This window comes from Macaca mulatta, chromosome 1 (assembly GCF_049350105.2).
Source record: "Macaca mulatta isolate MMU2019108-1 chromosome 1, T2T-MMU8v2.0, whole genome shotgun sequence".
Taxonomy (NCBI): domain Eukaryota; kingdom Metazoa; phylum Chordata; class Mammalia; order Primates; family Cercopithecidae; genus Macaca; species Macaca mulatta.
Genome location: NC_133406.1, coordinates 608,668 through 619,755, shown reverse-complemented (window position 1 = coordinate 619,755; position 11,088 = coordinate 608,668). Strand labels below are relative to the sequence as shown.

At 43.0% G+C, this 11,088-nt stretch overlaps 1 pseudogene; it reads left to right on the top strand.

Annotated features, from left to right (window-relative positions):
• Window positions 1-8,133: 8,133 nt before the first annotated feature.
• On the top strand, window positions 8,134-9,057 carry LOC100428066 (olfactory receptor 2T11-like; annotated as a pseudogene).
• The last annotated feature ends 2,031 nt before the right edge of the window (window positions 9,058-11,088 follow it).

Sequence of the window (11,088 nt, the reverse complement as noted above, 5' to 3'; positions counted from 1 at the left end):
CCCTGTCAAGTTAAACAACTGACTTTAAATGAAGTCTGAGAATTCTGACAATTTAGGTGAAAGCAAAATGACCAAAACGTCAGGTCCTGACTCTACAAAGTTCCATACATGAAACAATTGTATTAATAGATAATCGTATGGCATTGATAGGTTATTTAGTTAAAACAATAGGCTGATTCTTACACAAATGATAAAAGCCAGATGCATTTTTAAGCTTTTTTCCAGTTGGATTGTATTGAGGGTAGATTTCTTAAACCTGGGTGACTCCCGTGACCATGCACACTTTCCAGCATTTCACTGTGTGCTTCCTTCTAAATCCCAAGTCATCAAAGGCCAAGAAAACATTTAATCTTGACTACATTCCCTTGGTTTATACAACTAGTTAAGAATATAAAATGGTAAATAAATTACCTGTAGCTTCAACACTGGTTATTTCACATTGTATTTTTATGAGCACTTTAAGCTTCTTTGGTTTTATTAAATCATCACAAACCTAAAAACAAGGATCTTTATTTTGTGATGCATCCCAAGGACCTAAAAACTTTCCTGACAGAGAATCTGCCCTTAATAAATGAGTCTAAGAAACGAATGAAAACTATTTCACAAATTTGCCCTTAATAAATGAGTGAATATGAGTGTAAGAAACGAAAACTTTCATGAATTTGCCCTTAATAAATACGAGTGTAAGAAATGAATGAAAACTATTTCACTTTAGAAGGCAAACTCTAGTACAAACTCTAGTTTCTAAAAATCCTTTTTTTAAAAAAAAAAAAAAAAAAAAAAAACTTTCCTTGGCATCTCAGGTTTGAAGAGACGTTACGGAAACTGGAGTTTAACAAAGTTAGGTGACTTGTACAGGCTCACATAGAACTGCATGTCGGGGTGATGCTAGAAGCAAAAAAAAAAAACCCAAAAACTGTACTTAAATTATTTCCGGATTCACTAAGTGATTTCTAACTATTTTAAAATTGCAGCTTATGTTTAAAAACTCATTGGCTTTTGCTAGATTCTTCATATATTCTTTCTTTGAAGAAACAGGAGGTAAGTTCCATTAGGGGCATTTGCTCAAGGGTGGAAGCAGAAAACTCGTGACTGAATTTAATTGCAAGGTTTAGGATTACATGTGTCAGCTGATGTCATCAAAATTCTTTCCCTGGAATTCCAAAGTGCTTAACTGAAAATGATCAGTGATGTTAACTATTCCACAAACTTGGAAAAATTAAAATCAGAAACATGTTTGAATGTAGTTAAAACCGTATCTTTGGGCCTCAGCTTCTGAATATGAAGGTTTAATGAAAACTGCTTTGCTGTCTCCCTGGATCAACTGTGGAAACGACTTCAAAGGGAGAAAGGATATAATTTTGGCCCAAGGCAGGGATGCTCGCAAGTAACGGCTTTGTGTAATTTGAAAGACTAAAAATCTTCCTTTGGATTATTTCTAAGGACAAGATTATTAATACATGTTGTGTATGTATTAAGGGATTTCAGTTCAAAGGTAGAGAGTAGAGTTGTAAGGAGATTACATACATATAGACACACATACACACACGTACGCACGCATATGTATATATATTATAGAGATGGAAAATATGCCACCTTTTCACTTAAGAATACAATGAACCTGCTATATGGTGATGAATGTAGATCACCTTACATTCCAGTGGTCACTTAGAACTCTATTATGTACTAAAACCTAAAATTATCTAGTATGTGTCCAGTTGGCAGATGCTTAGGTTACTTCCACTTTCTTATTGCAAAATAACACCAGAATGGGTTTTTTTAAATAAGTTGCCCACTCATCTGATTATTTCCATACTACACTTTCCTAGGAGTGGAAGCTTGTACATATTTTTTAAACTCCTGGCATTGACTTAGTGCTCTCTCAAAAAACGACAAAAAAACCCCCAGAAAACCCATTCTAATTCCCACCAGCAGTTTGAGGTTCCCCCTTTATCAACATTGATACAACCCAGCTCTCATGTAGAAGTTCGTTGAATAAGATTGACAAACTATTTCTGCATTGTGGCCTTCTACATTGCTATTTGAGGAAGCTTCATGGTTGCATGCTCTAGGAAAGAATAAAATTAAGTTCAAGCCCCCTGCCTCTGTGCTAGTGCCCAGCTAAGTGTATTCACGTTTCACTGTATTTCATCGCCTCTCAAGAGTAAGAATGTGACCCTAACTGCGCAGTGATAGACACGTATTAGGAGGGAGTGGTGAGTTTTTATGACTCCACCTGAGAGGCCTGAAAAGACCACTTGATTGGCAAAAGAGGCCATCATGAATAATTATATCAAAAATGGTCCCATGCCTGTCCTCGATCCATAGTAGGGAGACTGTCCTGTAACTTAGTTCCCTCATGCCCCTACCTTTAGGGAACTTCTCAAAAAGTGATCTAGTGTTACAACAAAATTAAACATAACCATAAGAATAGTAAAGTCTGACTACAGCGTTGGCCCTTTGAATTGTCTTTTAAAACTGTTTGAAAAATCTCTCCTGCCCATTAGTGGTCTTCAGTACCCGGGAAAACGTTGTATACAAGGGCAATTGTTTCATAAATCATTGACAGGGTCGCTGTAGTACCATTTCAGTGTATTACACAAGTATTTAAATTCAGTTCAAAATTCTGTAATTTTTTGGAAATGAATTTATTTCAATTGTAATATTCAAGGGTTATTCTTTTTTTGTAAGGTACATATAATACATTCATATGATTTGTAAAGATCAAATCAATGTAATTGAGATATCCGTTACCTTAAATATATTTGTCTTGTCTTTATGCTAGAGACATCGGAATTGTTCTCCCCTTAGGTGAACTCTGCCACATTAGAGATCTTCAAATCTGAAATCCCAACAGGGCATAGAACGCCCAGGGCTGCGTGTTAACAGCGGCAATGCTGTGTGGGACTGGACACGTGCCTGTCGAATGGGGCATTGTCCTCCGCAGTCTCACAGCAGTGACATGTGTGAGGGGCATTGGCAAGACCTTTCTCGGGGTACACCCAAGAATTTTTTTTTCATAGACCCCAATATAAAGCCAGACACCTGCAGGCAGGCATGTAATGACTGAGAATTGCCCAGGAGTTAGGGAGAATTTTGAGTTTCTGGAAAATTAACTTCATTTTTGTCACTTTGATTACTTTGACAACTTGTGATCAGAAGTTCAAATTTTCCTTGAGTGTGTTTATGGCCTTGTACGCTGTATTCGTTTAACTTCTCTTTTGCTGGTTGTAAACTTGAGTGATGCTCAAAGGGATATTGTCTTTGGGGAGTAGCTAAGGCAGAGAGAGCATGAAAAACAAAAGCTGAGTCCTTGAGCCTGGGTCCAGCTCTCCCATCTGACTTCCGAGCCTCAGTTTTACCAGCTGTGAGATGGGGATAAGTCCAGTGATGGACCCGTGGAGGTGCTGTGAGGAGCAGGTGGAAACATTGGCACCCGTGCCGTGGTGCCTGGGACCCAGTAAGCACTACACAAGTGCTGGCCCGTTTATTGTTGCAACACGTCTCAATTTTGTCTAAAAACTAAGAAAATCATTTATTGGCACAGAAGTTCCCTATGGCTGTGGTACCAAATGACCAAGTTTTATAATATCACAGCCTGGAGGTCAGAATTTGGAAGCTGGTCTCGCTGCATTGAAATCACGATGTTGGGAAGGGACTACCTTTTCCACGAGGTTGTAAGAGAGTCTTATTTCCTAGCCCTCTCCAGTTTCCAGAGACCGCCTACATTCCTTGGCTTGGGGTCCCCTCTATCGTCAAACCCGGAGACCGACTGAGTCCCCCCGACCCGACCTGTTTTCATATCACGTCTGACTCTCCTGCCTCGTGTCTCCCGTGTAAGGCCTTGGCGTTTACATTGAGTCCAACAGCAGAATTCAGAACTATCTCATCTCAGAATTCTTCATCACACCTGCAAAGTCTTTGCCACTTAAGAGAGCATATTCATTGGTTCCAGACGTTAGCACATGAGGACCTTTGCTGGAGGCGGAAGATTATTCTGCCCATATGGTTTATATTTAACATTAAACTAAGGATTACAGCATCATTCAATTTAAGCAGCAAATTAAGCCCTATGGCATTATTTAAGACAACTATTCTAATCATAAAAGGCAGATGGAATTCTGCAACAAATCATACACAACGATTTTCTTTTTGTCTGTTTAACGTAAGGTGAATTCTAACTATTAACATCTATAGTACAATCTCTGGATGTGTAATAACACTTGAAGCCAAAGTTATTTCAACCTATTGATACCTACGTGAGTGAAGACCTGTCATAGCAAGGACAGATTCAGAAGGCAGAGGAAGTGGGGAGTAGTTCCTCCTTTTTTGTGAATTATGCTGACATCTTAGTTACTCTAGGTATATTTATTTTAAACCACAGCATAATTCTCAAATTTTCTAATTTAGAAGTAAAAGTTATATTGCTGTCTGATCTTAGAAACTCTTGATTTCTTTGTTTCCTAGAATGAAGTTTCTTATCAAATGTGGGTGGATCCCATATTTTTGTCAACTTTGTTTTGCATTGAAGATAAACACCAAGTGCCTGGCATGAAAATTATTTCTTCAGCACATTTTATAAAATCGGGGTGTTTTGAAGGAATTCTGGAGATATATCTTAAAAAGCATAAAAATAATTTGCATTTTTTGCTGGCTGCATGTGTTTAAAAACGATTTATTCAACCAAAATTTACAATGTGCCAGTTGTTTCTTTAGATGGTGAGAGTTCAGTTAACAAAATCGGCAAAACCCCTTATTCACATGAAGTTTACTTTCCAGCTTGAGATAAACACAAAACACAGCATAGTGTGTCAGACGGTGTGAAGAAAAGTGAAGAAAAAGTCATAGGACCAGAATAGGCCCCTCTGAGCAGGTGGCTTTTGAGCAAAGCCCCGAAGGACAGGAGGGGGGGATGGCCTTGTACGGATGGAGGAGGAGCCCAGGCAGGGCAGCAGCAGACGCAAAGGCCTGGGCTCGGGGCTCTTGCAAAGTGGGGACAGAGAACAAACAAGGAAGCGACCGTCGCTGCAGCCCAGGGACAAACAGGCTGGAGTCGGCAGGAGATGATTTCAGAGGATGAAACGTTCAGAACGTGACCGGCCTTAACGCATGATGTGAAGCACAACAGCAGGGTTTCAAGCGGAAAGTGGCGTGGAGTGATGCGGGTCCCACTGTGACTCTGGTGGCGTGATGCGGGCCCCACTGTGACTCTGGTGGTGTGATGCGGGTCCCACTGTGACTCTGGTGGCGTGATGCGGGCCCCACTGTGACTCTGGTGGTGTGATGCGGGTCCCACTGTGACTCTGGTGGCGTGATGCGGGGTCCCACTGTGACTCTGGTGGCGTGATGCGGGCCCCACTGTGACTGGTGGCGTGATGCGGGGTCCCACTGTGACTCTGGTGGCGTGATGCGGGGTCCCACTGTGACTGGTGGTGGTATGCGGGTCCCACTGTGACTCTGGTGGCGTGATGCGGGGTCCCACTGTGACTCTGGTGGCGTGATGCGGGTCCCACTGTGACTGGTGGTGGTATGCGGGTCCCACTGTGACTATGGTGGCGTGATGCGGGTCCCACTGTGACTCTGGTGGTGTGATGCGGGTCCCACTGTGACTCTGGTGGTGTGATGCGGGTCCCACTGTGACTCTGGTGGTGTGATGCGGGTCCCACTGTGACTCTGGTGGCGTGATGCGGGGTCCCACTGTGACTCTGGTGGCGTGATGCGGGCCCCACTGTGACTGGTGGCGTGATGCGGGTCCCACTGTGACTCTGGTGGTTGTGCTGAGATTAGACGGGGGGATTCACGAGACAGCAGGGAGAGCGTGGGAAAGTTCGTGGAACAACCAGATTAAAATGTCACGATGGATTAAGCCAGGCTCCTACGAGCTATGGACACGAGAAATGCTCTAGATGTTTAATTGTTATAAATGTTTTACTTAGTTTTTAGAGACAGGGTCTTCTCTGTCACCCAGGCTGGAGTGCAGTGGCACAATCCTAGCTCTCTGTAACCTCAAACTCCTAGCCTCAAGCAATTCTCCCAGCTCAGCCTCCTGAGTTGCTGGGAGACAGACGTGCCACCACCACGCCTGGCTAGTTCATGTTTTCATAAAGACGAGCTCTGCTGTGTTGCCCAGGCCAGGCTCATCTCAAACTCCTGGCTTCAAGTGATCCTTGGCCTCCCTAAGTGCTGGGGTCACAGGCATGAACCACCACACCCAGCCTGTTTTTAGTGTTTTATACATTTTGGATAAAATGTTTGAATTTGTTTAATATGACAGAGATGTGCTCTCTTCTCCTTAGTGTGGGTTGATTCTAGGAAGTTTTTGGAGTTATGTTTTAAATTTTTGGACTTGGAATTAGCAGAATATATTTTTAGACAATATTTGTGTTCAGTTATCCTTGGGAAATGGAATAGAATTTAAAAGATCAGGAGGCTAAGACTCACTGACATAGACTTAGTTTTGACCATGGAGTATTTCTGGGAGGCCTGACAGAGGCCAGTCCTTAGCCCCTTTCACAGTAATCTGAATGTATCGATCACAGGGAAATTAAACTGGCTTACTCCCAATTTTGATGTTAGTATATAAACATTTTTTAGACTCTATTAATTTGTACTGATTCTACTGGTCACTTTTCAAGGTCATTACAATTCTGGTACCTTTGTGAAACCAGGTATGAATTCAGCATGGTAAAGGACAACCAGATAAATTTGAATTTCAGATAAATGGTGAACCCTTTTTTGATTGTAAGTACATTATGAACTTAAACAGATTTTTTGATTATCTGAAAGTCAAACATAGCTGAGTATCCTGTATCTTTTATTTGCTAAATCTGGCAACGCTAGATAGCAGAGCCAAGGTGTCCAGCAACATGTGAAAGGGGGAAAAAGCCTTGCAGCGCGCACCTAGGGCTCCCCCTTTAATAAATGTTTGACTCAAGCCACTGAGGCCTGACGTGCGGGGAGGGGGGCTAGTGGGCAGAGGGTGGTAATTTTTACTACATTTGTGGTTCTTTTTGTCTAACATTTGAATCTTCCACCTGATATAAGTTAAAGATAAAATCCCTCCTTAAACTGGCCTGTTGCTGTCACATTCCCATACATCTCCATAGCTAAGCCTGAGTTTAGCTCTGACCTCAGTTCCGGTAAACGCTGGCAGACATGTAGCTTGGTGAACCCTGCTCCTGTGTCTCCTGGTGACAAAGCTTCAACCTGCCAACACTTTCCTTGTAATTTCGTTGCCCATTTCCCAAACCTACAGGAGCAATGGAGAGCAAAGCAAGGAGTCAGCTTAGTGTCATAAACTGCTTTTTAAAAATTTAATTCTGGAGTTTTTGCAAATAGTTTTCTTCACCCTCTAACTTACCTGAAGATCGTCAAAAAGGTTAGCAAAACAGTGCAAAGAACACGGAGGAGTCCCAACTTTTAGACACACGGTGGCATAATAGGCATCGAAGACTTGGAAGAGTAGGGGGTGAAAGGGGACCGAAGGGTGAGAAATGAATATGAGCACAACCTACGCTATTTGAATTACAGTTACACTGAAGGACAAGACTCCACTATGCAACATATCCATGTCATGACACTGCACTCGTCCTTAAACTTATACAAATAATAAAACATAGGGAACGTTTTATTCACGAAGCCCCAAAAGTTATCCTAACCCTTCATTTCCTCAGTGATTTACTTCACTCCCCTTTATCCATTCTGTCAATCAATGAAGCAAGCATCCTGCTTTTCCAACTAGCATTTACTTAACCCTACTAAGGGCTAGATAACGTCCTGGATACGAGAAATGCAGCATGGACAGAACAGACATGGTTAAAACCCCGTTCTTGGTGTAGGACACAGCAATTGTATCATGCGGTTACCACAACCTCCAGCAGCATGAACAGACACAACACAGAAGCAGCAGTTCTGACGGGGAAATGCAGCCACGGTTTCCGCTTTATGATGCGCATGTCGGTCTGCTGGTTCTTTTCTAGCCTCTACCCTGGGAGCTTCATCCTGACGGTACCCTCAGAAGTGTCACCTCCACTGCAGACCTTTCCCATCTTGAACGTGTTCTTGCCTCCTCCCTGGGCCTTGTCTTCCCGCTGCCCTGGGACGCTCGTGGGGCCACATCAATGACGAACATGTCATCCTGACTTCACCCTCCTGGGGCTTCTGGTGAAGGGTGAGGCTACGGGGATCGTATTCGGTGATCTTGGCTGTTTTCGCAGCGGCTGTAACTGCAAATTTGGTCATGATATTCTTGGTTCGGGTGGACTGTCACCTCCACACCCCCATGTGCTTTCTGCTCGGCCAGCTGCCCCTCATGGACACCCTTTTCATCAGCACCACTGCCCCAGAGCTCCTGGTGGACGTGGTTCCTAGAGAACCATTTCCTTTGGGGCCTGTGGCATCCAGATCTTCCGCTACGTGACCATGATTGGTCTGAGTTCTTCCTACCGGGCCTCATGGCCTATGACCGCTGCGTGGCTGTCTGTAACCCTCTGAGATACCCAGTCCTGATGGACCTCAAGATGCGTCTCTTGCTGGCTGCTCGTGCCCTGTTTGGTGGCTCCCTCACTGGCTTTCTGCTCACTCCCATCACCATGACTGTCCCTGACTGTGGCTCCTGCAGAATCGACCATTTTTTCTGTGAGATCCCGGCGGTTCTCAAACTGGCCTGTGTGGACACGTCCTTGTATGAAACTCGGATGTGCAGCTGCTGTGTCCTCATGTTGCTCATCCCCATCTCGATCGTCTCCACCTCCTACTCCCTCGTCTTGTTAACTGTCCACTGCATGCGCTCTGCTGAAGGTCGCAGAAAGGCCTTCACACCTGTTCCTTCCACTTGACTGTGGTTAGCATCTTCTATGGAGCTGCCTTCTACACATACGTGCTGCCCCGGTCGTTCCACGCCCCCGAGCAGGACAAGGTAGTGTCAGCCTCTATTCCACTGTCACACCCGTGCTCAACCCTCTCACCTACAGCCTCAAACAAGGACGTCACAGGGGCATTAAAAAGGTGCTTGCACGTTCCTCATCTGCTCAGAAAGTCACCACAAGTGATGCTTAGAGAGTCACTGGCAGGAGGGTAAGGCTCCGAAGACCTTCCTCCGGGTGCCCTGTTTCCCTGGAGATTATTTGGTCAGCTGTCAACGTCTCCTTACTATTGGCAGTTAGGATGATTCACTCTCCTCAGGGGAGCAAGGGAAAGATGTTCTGTTATGCAGAGACCTTTCAGTGTGAAGTATCAAGAATGGTTTATTCAGTTAAATAATCGTTTATTTTCTCTAGGGAAGAAAAACCCCAGATATTGGAGTTCACAGCAAACTTTCACTCTGAACTAGATCTGTTTCACAATAGATGTTCATGTTTAAACAACACAAAATGAAAAAAAAACCTACAAAAGCTATCAAATGTTTTCAGTCAAATTCTGTGATTAGTTTTGTATCAATAGAGTAAAAGAATGTCAATACACAAGTGGCAAAGAAGATAAAGCACACACTTTAGTCGTGTTTCTTATAGTATTGACCCCAAGTAACCGTAAGCTCTAATATTATCTTTGGATCTCTGACTCTTGAGTACAGACAGCAGCTGTCAAATACTAGGCCACAAAAAATGCTGGTGAATTGCACAGAACTGAGTATGAATGGGTGGAGGCTCAACCTGACACAGCTACGCGCAGGGAATAGACTCTAGTACTTCGCATCAAAGAACACGCTGCCACTTTCCTTGAGAGTATTCACAGGACACCAGGTTCGTTAACATCCATGGCCAGAAACTTCACTTTCCAAGTTGTGTGTGATTCAACAACAACCCTTAAGGCACTTTGAATTAGGCTGAGTTGGGTGGGAAGTCCTTGGAGTTTTTCATGTGGGTGTTACGTGATAACAGACACGCGTCTAAAAGCATCACTGTGCCTGTGGTGTAGGAAAATACAACAAAGTGAAATATGGAAACAGGAAGATAATTCAGGAGGTTTCAAAGATGAGAAACAAGGATGGCTTGGGTAGGGTGGACACCAAAAAGGATTTAGCTCATGGATTTGGCATATGTCAGCAACAGATGTAGAGTGAAGGATAACTTATTGGTTTGGGCCCAAGTGAATAAAAAATGGAATTTTTAAGATTTGGAAAACTACAGTGGCCTGTAGCAGAAGTCAAGAATTCACTTGTCAAGATAATTTGGTAATATCTATGAGGTATTTAAGCTAGGCCGGGTGCACTGACTCACACCTGTAATCCCAGCACTGTAGGGGAGGCCAAGGAGGGTGAATTTCTTGAGCTCAGGAGTTTGGAGACCAGCCTGCCAACATTAGCAAAACCCCATCTTTACCAAAAATACAAGTATTAGTTGGGTGTGGTGGCACCCACCTGTAGTCCCAGCTACTTGGGAGGCTGAGGTGGGAGGGGATCACTGGAGGCTGAGAAGTTGAGGCTACAGTGAACAGTGATGGCACCACTGTGCTCCAGCCTGAGTGGCAGAGTGAGACCTTGTCTCAAAATAAATACATAAAGATATGGAAGCTCTATGTAAAGTCAATTGCAGTTCATATCAGTTCTGAACATAGGTATACGTTTAATCCTCAGAGTACAAAGTGTTTAAAAACATAGGTTTTTTGAGAATTTTCTTAAAGCTTGACATCTGAGGCAGCTGGTGTCACATGAAAAATTAGAAAAGAGGGTTTTATGAGGTAAGAAATAAAATCTAAGACAAAATGTTTAAAAAGACAGTATCAGTAACTGCAACAAGTACAGTTTATGGTTGAAATGAGATTTGGTTATGGTATTTAGCAACACGAAGGTTATTTGTAACTTGGACAATTTGTAATGGAGATATGCTTAGAGATTCAGAGTAAAATAAAGGGAGAGGAAGTAGATAAGGTGAGTATAAAGTTTTAGATTTTTTTGTAAAGGAAGTGGATTTATAACGAGAAGAACATGTGATACCAATGTGTTAATGTTGCTGTCATTGTGATACTGAGTATAAAGTTCAAAGGAATAATTCAGTACAAAAAGAAAATTGATATATGAGAAATGGAGGAAACTTTCAGAAAGATGGCCTTCGAGAGTGGCCGAAAGCACAGAAACAGACTGACCTTTTG